Source organism: Corvus cornix, chromosome Z (assembly GCF_000738735.6).
Source record: "Corvus cornix cornix isolate S_Up_H32 chromosome Z, ASM73873v5, whole genome shotgun sequence".
Lineage (NCBI taxonomy): Eukaryota > Metazoa > Chordata > Aves > Passeriformes > Corvidae > Corvus > Corvus cornix.
The window spans coordinates 6,307,165-6,315,683 of NC_046357.1; the positions used below are offsets into that span (position 1 = coordinate 6,307,165).

The 8,519-nt window shown below is 37.4% G+C and overlaps 1 long non-coding RNA gene across 2 annotated transcripts; it reads left to right on the top strand.

The window, feature by feature from the left end:
• Positions 1 to 17: 17 nt before the first annotated feature.
• LOC109144072 lies at positions 18 to 5,335 on the top strand. Of its 2 annotated transcripts, XR_002273332.2 has the most exons (4): positions 18 to 103; positions 1,699 to 1,768; positions 2,674 to 2,749; positions 4,045 to 5,335. It is a non-coding gene; the product is annotated as an uncharacterized LOC109144072 (long non-coding RNA). The 2 variants fall into 2 exon arrangements; XR_002044563.3 differs by having other exon boundaries at positions 1,699 to 2,749.
• The last annotated feature ends 3,184 nt before the right edge of the window (positions 5,336 to 8,519 follow it).

Sequence of the window (8,519 nt, forward strand, 5' to 3'; positions counted from 1 at the left end):
ATACCCTGCCACGCACACCTACCGCTGCGGCTGTTTCCTGAGAGACTGGGAGAGAGAAGAAAGGCAGGAGACATCACATGACCAGAACCTCGGGGAGGTTCAAGTAAATTTTCTCCTGGTTTAGATTTTCACTCGACCGCATTGGGGTAGTTTTGCTTTTTGATCTGAGATGAGAAAACTGCATATTGCTATGCACACAAGGTTGTTTTCAGGGTGGTGTGATTTTTAGATACAGTAAAAGTCACACAGTTCAAAGTAGTTAAGCTGAATATTTCAGGCTTGTTTCTCTGAATTTGGTAGGTATCCAAGTGTAACATTAACTAAGCGTCTCAACAATGAGTATTAGTATGGTCAATTTCCTGGGATCAGTGATCTGATCTGAAGCACTAGTTGAGTGAGAAGTACCTTCTAACAGAAGAAGATTCTTTCTTGCCTTGCATACGTGATCAGATGCTGACCTAAATGTAGGGTCTTTGCTGGAGGATGTCATGACCAGATTGGAAGAGGTCTTTCTAGACGAAAGCCTGAGGGCACCCTTTGTGCTCTATATACTTGCAGAATAATATCAGTAGATAAGGCCTCGAGGTCACACTGAGTGGATTACTTAGGTGATCTGTCAAGATGCCCCCCTACAGCCACCCTTGTGCAGGTTTTTTAGTGAAAGATGCTGTGAGAAAGTCAGTTGCATTTATTGTCGTCTTTCAACTAAGGTTTCTTTGGGATAAGCAGATCATGTAAATATTCTCTTGTAATGTACAACTGAGAGATGTAAATCAGTTCTGAGTTTCATAAAGGTAGCGTTTGACACTCAAAGACTGCTATAAATTACAGACTGTTTCTGGAAGATTCCTAAACCAAGACGCACTGACAAAGTGGGAATGTTATTCATGGAAAAAAAAGATAACAAAGTATCCACTTTGTAGAAGCAGCATGAAATTAGTTGCATGCAAATCAGTGCCCTTGTGTCTTTTCAAATATTCCTCTCTGCCATACAATGACATTAATAGACCGAGGAAAGAGAACAAGAAAACCACACAAAACCTCATGCTTTTAAAGACATCTAAACAGAATAAGAAAACAGCTTTAGGTGTTTTATAAATGCTCATCATGTGGAATAGGAATACCCCTTTGAATAGCAATTGGTTGGAATACAATACAGAGAAGAAAAAGCAAATCTTCAATAAAAGTAAATCTAGGAGGTAAGGGTACATACAATATGTATGACAGTTCTAGGGAAAAACTTTCCCAAGTGCCAAGACTCCAACAAGGGAGAAGGAAACAGGAAATTCAAGGCAAAATGTAGGAGTAACAGTGGGGTACTGAGGAATGTGCATGTGCACAGAGGAGAAATGTTTTCTGGAAAGCAACAGGGCAAAACATAAAATACAGGGACAGTGCAAAACATAAAATACAGGCACCGGTGTAAGAAATACGTAAAAGCAGACCAGTGCTATCACCACCCCTGTTAAGGCATTACTTTGCCTTTTGAGTAAGGCCAGCACTGTCAAGGTTTTGAGTTACTTTTGGATAAGATGCAAAGTGGAAAACCCTTATGATTCTGTAATTAAAAAATGCATGGTGGGCCTGATAAGGGTTGTTTATCTCCTTATTACTGGCTGAATTTCAATTCTAATAAATTGCATTCTGCCTATAATCCTTATATTCACCTTATTTTTTCAAATGTGTGTTTCTCCACAGTGCCTTGACCAGAGAAGGAAGCACAGTGACTAACAAGACCCACCTTCCAGTCCTCACTCCAGAACATTAGGTTGTACGTTGCTGGCATGCAACATAGATTTGTGCACAATATAGAGGCGCTACCACTTTGAAATCAGAAACTGAACATGCTGATTGACATCTGTGTTTTCTTCTCATTTGCTCTTAGAAATTTTTTTGCACTTAAACAAATGAGTTGACCTGATTGAAAAACAAAGTACAAAACTTACCAAGAGCTCAGAAAGATACTCAGTTACCTCTTGCATAGATTATTTCTCAGTCTGTCTAAAACACAGCTCTAGAAGGTAACATGAGACTTCTAGCAGTTTTCAGTCACAAGTAGCGGCACCCAGGGTTTGTTATGAAACAGAGGCCTTTGGCCTCAAATTAGCATCATGCAATATTTGGAACATCTACTGTTGTACACAAAGAAACTTCTGTTTGGGAACACACTAAGATTTTGCAAGCCAAGGAGTTTCCTTGTTGCACAAAACTTGTAACAGTGTAATGAATAATCAACAATTTTCAACATGCTAGAGATAGGAATCTGCCATGCCCCTGAATACATAACCTAGGCATCATCATGCACAAACAGAATAAATATGAGAGATAACACAGTCCACAGTTTCTGGTCTTGACTAAACATGCAAAAAATGCTTTAATACTGTATACAAACTGGATTCTCTCTGTCTTCTTAGTCTGTGTAGAAAGTCTTATCCTCACCTTGATCTTCTATTCATTCGTTCCGTTGTGAGAAAGGGAAAACAAACCTGCTCCTAAGCCAAAATCCTTTCCTGTTTACTCCTCCATGTAATGGAGAAGTCAAACAACTAAATGAGGACCAGTCTGAGGACCTTTTCATCCTTGTTTCCTAGGTCCTACTGAAAATCTGCTGGCATTTCTGTTTTCTGTAGAAATGCTTTGCCATCTTGCTGATGCACTATTCTTACTTTATAGCATAACAGGTGTACCTTTCAGAAGAAATTTCCTTCCGAAAAGCAGGATCCCCTATCACTTGTCAGGGGAGAGAAAGGTAAAACTGGAATCTGTTACAGGGAATTCTAGCAGTTTTGCTGACACACTAGGAATGTCTCATCTACTGTTATTTATGTATTTCTTTTCTTAATGTTTTACTTTTGCTTTTCTTCATTATTTCAATTGAAAACATGTTAAAAGATTATTTTTTTCCCTCACATTTCAGTCCACATGGAACTGAACTTCTGTTAAAAATGTTTTTTGGATCTACAAAAGTGAAGGTGATGTCTTGACCTAGGTGTCAGACGCATAATAAAAGAGCTGTACTTAAACCTGCTTGTTCTGCCAAAGCATGTAACAACAGTTCCCTGATTCTTTTTAAGGACTAATGATACTGATGCTACTTACAACACTCCTGCACTGTCTAGTCACATTCCTTACACTTAACTTTTTTTTTTGCTCTAGCATTTACTCATGAACTAGTGAACCTTTTAGTCTATCCACCATATGATCCAAAGCAAAAAGGTGATCTGTTTCCAAAGAGTTTGCAATTTAAGTATGAAAGACAGGCAACAGAGCAATTAGCAAGCTAGAGTGCAGTTCTTGTACTGTATAAGATCTGGTGCCTTGATTTTTTTATCACTAGTTTGTACATCTAGCATTAACTACTGAAATCAGTTCAATTTTTGTCCTCAGTCTTTAGAATATTGATACCTTGATATCTAACTTGAATATTCTTCTTGACTGTATTACAGAGGATTTTTCTGGCTTTGAATAAGTCACGATCCTTTCATGGTTCAATTTTTCCCAACTGTAACTGTGTAACAAATTTATTTACCTACCTAAGGCATGACCCAAGGCTGAGGGATATGATATTATTGAGTTTCCAGGTGCACCCTTGCTCAAAAGAAATATATTAATGAAGTGAGCAAAACCTGTTAAACCTTTTCTCATACATCACTTACGAAGATCTACCAAAATTATTGCAGCCAACAGCTCTTTTATTTTGTATTCTTCCAGACTAATAAATTGAAAACATAGTTCTCACCTGGATCAGCAGTTGCATCTATTGTAAGCACCACTATCTGTTCTCTCTCTGGGGGAAAACAACTCTACCACTTAAGACTCAGAAAAACAATGATAGCTCAGTTTTCCTTTCCCCTGCTGCTACCACTGTCTGTTACATCTCTTTCAGCCTAGGTGTTTGTTATTCCTTCTGTTCTATGAGTCAAAGACACAAACAGAAGCTCATATTTTAATAAATTGTGGGTGCTTTTTTCCACTGGAAGCTACAGATTTCCAAATTACAGAGAAACAGATGAAAGAATTTCACTTTTATTTTTGTCTTAACAGGATGGAAGAAGGACCAATTCCTCACTCCCACTGAAGAGGACCCTGCAGTTATTCTTTTCCTCTGCCTGCTGCTCACCACCCTTGCTCTCCCGGCAGCAGAATCACACAGTGCCAGCTGCAGTTCCTAGAGGACAGTAACCTGAAAACAGCATAAACATTCAACCACCAGCAAACATTAAAACCATTGTTGGTATGTCTCAGCATGGCTGTGGGCTTTAAAACAACAGTCTTCTGTGATTGATGTATCCAGCACATACCACACAATCCTTTTGAGCATCCTGTAAAAAAAGAGCAGACAAGAGTGACACAATTTTATAGAGACCTCTGGATAAGTGCCTCCCTGAATAATTGCCAGACGGACAAGGAACTGTCAGAAACACCCTCCACAGAATACCCTCCTTGCTTTCTCCAGAGGCAGTGCATATCTGAATAATCATTTCTGGGTGCAGTAACAGCATCCAGCCTGACACATTCTCTCCCTCCTTTTAATTTCTCTTCATCCCACCCTGGCCCTCTAGTCATAATGTCTGTATGCTTCCATTCATGATGGCTAGCAGTAATGGCAGTGCTGCTCCTCTTCCTAAATCCAGCAGGTAGACCTGCCAAGGACCTCACTGTTGTCAGAGGGAATAAAACTCAGCAGCAACATCCGTGCCTAGTTTATCATGTGACCCCTTTATGCCAAGTCTGTCAATTTTCTGGCACCATGGCTGAAGTGAATCAAGCAGCTATTAGCTGTAACAATGGCAAGGAATCTGCAGATCTTAAAAATAGTTCTGGAATCCTTGATGTCCAAAGAGTCAGATCTTTATCATCTCCACCTCTTTAGAAAAGGCTACATGGTTTTTTCTTAGGCTCTTAAATCTCTGTTATCCCCTCCAGTAATATAGTTGGCACAACACTACTTTATTGCTTGTGTGCCAGTCACAGGCCCTGAGAATGGTGTTTTCAAAGCCATTTAATCATAGTGTTCAAAGCTATCATTTAAACTAAACATCTTAAAAAACAGATGATCTGGACATCAGTAGTAGGAATTTGCCTATCTAGTGGCAAAATATTTTGAACACCATGTTGCTTCAACGTCCAGACGTAAGTACGAGTCCAGGAGTTATAAAAAAGATTCCCATGTGGATTTTGGAAAAAGAAAATTGCACTGGAGAGTTCTGAGGAAAGTAACATTTCACTTCTAGTATTTGATTGGTGTTAAAATCAATTGTCTTATCTTTATAATTCATGAAAAGCTGGCTCCAAAAGAAATACAAAGAAATAAAATATATTTTTGAAAAACGAATTTCTGACCTTTGTTGAGTTCTACTTTACTGATAAGATATTTAAAAAATATTCTATCTGTTCCACAGTACAAACCTACCTGTTGGATTTGATTGGTGTCCTTGAGGTTTATCTTTCATAGAGCTTTAGCTGTTCTACATCATAACTTCCTTTTCCTCACCCAATTAATCGTATCAGTAAATCATTAATAGAAAAATCCTCTATTTTCTGCACGCTTACCATCCTTTTATTAGGTACTGGAATCACAGAAAACTGCTGTTGTACTAGTTTGTGGTCTTTGACATTTGCAAAGTTAATTTGCATGTAATATAAATACATGCAAATACTATAAATATATGTGTCATATATATATATGTTGCTTCTTTAACAGATTTGGTTTCAATTTTGTAGTTTTGCAATTTTCATTTTGATCATTTCATCTCACTTATGTAACCTAAAAGTATTATCAGGGTACAAAGCTGAGCTGACTTCAAATGTTCTACATGTTTGCACTATGAAAGGCTTTGAGAAGCAAAGAATGACCTTGACAGAATATGTTGTGTGGATTTGGGAGAGGACATCAGAATAATGGTTGCCAAGGTAGGATACACAATTTATTTTGACTGATTGCCTATCTTCCTTGTTCTTTGTGGTTTAAGCCAAAACTTTTCAGATTTTGAACAAAGGTTTGCAAGTCTCCAGAGCATAACTGACCACTTACAGTTGAAGGTATTATCCATACAAAACACTTCCAGTTAGCTGTGTAACTGCTTTTCAAGGACAGTGCCTTAATCAGGTTTTCTGAGCATGACACTAACAGTGCGAGTCAGATCAGTTAAAAAGCAAATGTCAAAATTTTCTCTTGAACTTCATTAACAACAGAACAGTACTGAGCTGCTGCTCGTAGTTTCATTCCTCTAGACACAAGATTTGGAGGTGATTTTATTTACAAATATTCACCCCAGTTTCATTATACTGACTTCTTTAGGTGGTTTCTAACATCTTAATTACAAGCTGCATGAACTGTCTGCTTTATGTTGAAGAGAACAGTCTCCCTTTTAATTTCTATCCAAGATAAGAGTGTGTATTAACACATTTACTTATTAGTCATGGAAGTCTTGAGATTATAACTATTTGTTTGCTCTGTTTAACCAGAACAAAGGATCCTTCACAGGGTGGTACATACCTTTAAGTCTACAGTAAGAACTACTGCAGCCACTTTCTAATATCTTCTTTCACATCTAGTGAAATATATTCATGTATATATGAAGTATGGAGAGATACCAAATGCAAAAATAAAACATAGGCTGATGTTATTAAATAAAGAAAATAATACTCTCTCTTGCCTTTAAGTTTCTAACCCCAGAACCTTCTGAGTTTTTCTCAAATTTCTTTGTATATTCTAACTCCCCACGTTCACTATGAATTGTGACAATATATATTCCTTCTTTTTCAGAGAGAACTCAGAGGTATTAGGACTTAGTTCAGTAGAAGCACTTGCACATTATTTCAGCAACATTTTATTTTAAATATGAGGAAAGCCTAGCTTTCCATGTCAGTTAATCTACAGGTTTAAATTCATTAAACCTTAAGAAAAGGTACTCTTCATACATTAAAGCACCCTTCTAGTTCAGGTCAGTTCTTTATTTTCTTATCCTGCCAATTGAATTTTAATAGAGTAGATTGCCATTTGCATCTTTAAGCAGTACACAGAAATCTTTTTTCCCCTGGAGTAGAGTTCCTGTCTTTTCCACATTTCCAAAAATCCCCCTAGATTGTTAAAACTCAGATTTGATTTGTGGGAATCTTCAGTCTCAACACAATGGTCTGATAAGATATATACTTCTGTGAAACATTATGCCTGTCCACCAGAAGCTTCTCTTTCAGATTTTGAAGGATTTGGAGTAGTATACACACTACTCCCTGAGTGTCTAGGTATCAAAGAACAACACAGCTCATCTTTTTACCATATTAAGTAATCCAGTGTTTGAAGGAAGCTGAAGAGCCTCTGAAAAGTATCACTGGAGAAAGTTATGAAAGAAGAATATGGCCAATTGGAAAAGCCTGCAGAAAGTTGAAAAATATCCTATTTTTTACACGCAGAATTTCCCCCAATGTGAATGGTGTAAAGCAACTTATTTATATCTCAAATAAAAAAGGACTATTTCTCTAACTCATCTGAACACGTATGTTAATCAGTCAATAAATACAAAATTCTTTGTATGTAATCTTTTTTTCTTAATATTGTCTTTGATTATTTGTCATTCTAAAACCATCACTAATGACAGCATATTAAAGAGGTATGTATCATAAATTCCTGACTCCTCCGTTCTTCCATCTTTTTTAAAAGTATTGAAAGTAGAGAATTTAAATTCCAGTGCATTTTGGTGATGTTAAAGCCAAAGTCATAAAATATATAAAAGTCATATATAGAGAAAATGTTTCTATTTCCCCTGCTCTCAACACAGCACGAGATAAAATGTAACTTTTTGGAATAATAATGATTCATATCTGAGACTAGCTTTATAAACCTGTCAAACAATTTGTTTAGAACCACAACCATGGAGTATTTGGTGCAGATGCATGTTACAGAACCATGTGAGGGTGTTTGTTTTGGTACATGGAAAGGCATTCCAACCATCTTATTTTAGTAATTGTACCACACCAAAGACAACAAAGATGTCCTGAGATTGAAGTGTATGATGCTTTCAAAGCATGTTCATTGTGAATATTCAGAAGGTCAGAGGTCTGAATTCCTCTGATGTCTTGCATTCTAGTCTTGTTGCAGAAGATGGGAAAGCATGAATGAAAATGTTGCTAGTAAGCCTAAGCTTATCATACGATCTTCTGAGTATTTTGGCATTCATTGGTCTAGAAGAGGATATACAGAGGCTCAAGAATTAGAGAGGCAAAATCTATCCACTTCTCCTTTGCAATCTCAGCTAAGCTTTTGCAGAGCACCAGTCATGGTCCAGATGGTTTAATTCCAGGGATGGGGGAAGGATGCTGCTGCCATTCCTGCTCACTGCATCCCTGGTCCCTAGGCCCAATGAAGGCAACATCTGTGTAGAGTCCTCTCTTTCCTGAGGCCCAAAGTTAATGGTTCTGGATGTTGTCCCTATGAGAAGTTCAGTTTCAGGAGAACCTCTTAAAAAATGAAAAGTACTTCTGATAAATCAAAATTCTGTGTGTCATTGTCTCTGAAA